The sequence below is a fragment of the Trypanosoma equiperdum genome (assembly GCF_001457755.1).
Source record: "Trypanosoma equiperdum strain OVI genome assembly, contig: ctg_1564, whole genome shotgun sequence".
NCBI classification, from domain to species: Eukaryota; Euglenozoa; class Kinetoplastea; order Trypanosomatida; family Trypanosomatidae; genus Trypanosoma; species Trypanosoma equiperdum.
In genome coordinates this window covers 1-286 of record NW_027123576.1, presented here as the reverse complement: position 1 = coordinate 286, position 286 = coordinate 1, and positions in this window count along the sequence as shown.

Below are 286 nucleotides of genomic sequence, written 5' to 3'. Positions count from 1 at the left end.
AACCGAAAGAAGAAAAAAATCTCTCTGCGGCTAGATTGACTTCATTTATGGACAGGGAAAAGCTGAACCAAAATGCCGTAATTTAATTATTCATTTTAACAAGATATTTACTATGATTACTTTTGTTCTTCTACATTTTGTAGAATTTTAGAGTTCTGGGTATTCCCCATGATTATCTTCATTTTATTTATTTTGTAGATACTAGTTAGGGTTATAATAATAGCGAAAAAATGATTATGAATATAATAGAAGAGTGTTGTGAGTGTGTGTATAAACGAATATTATA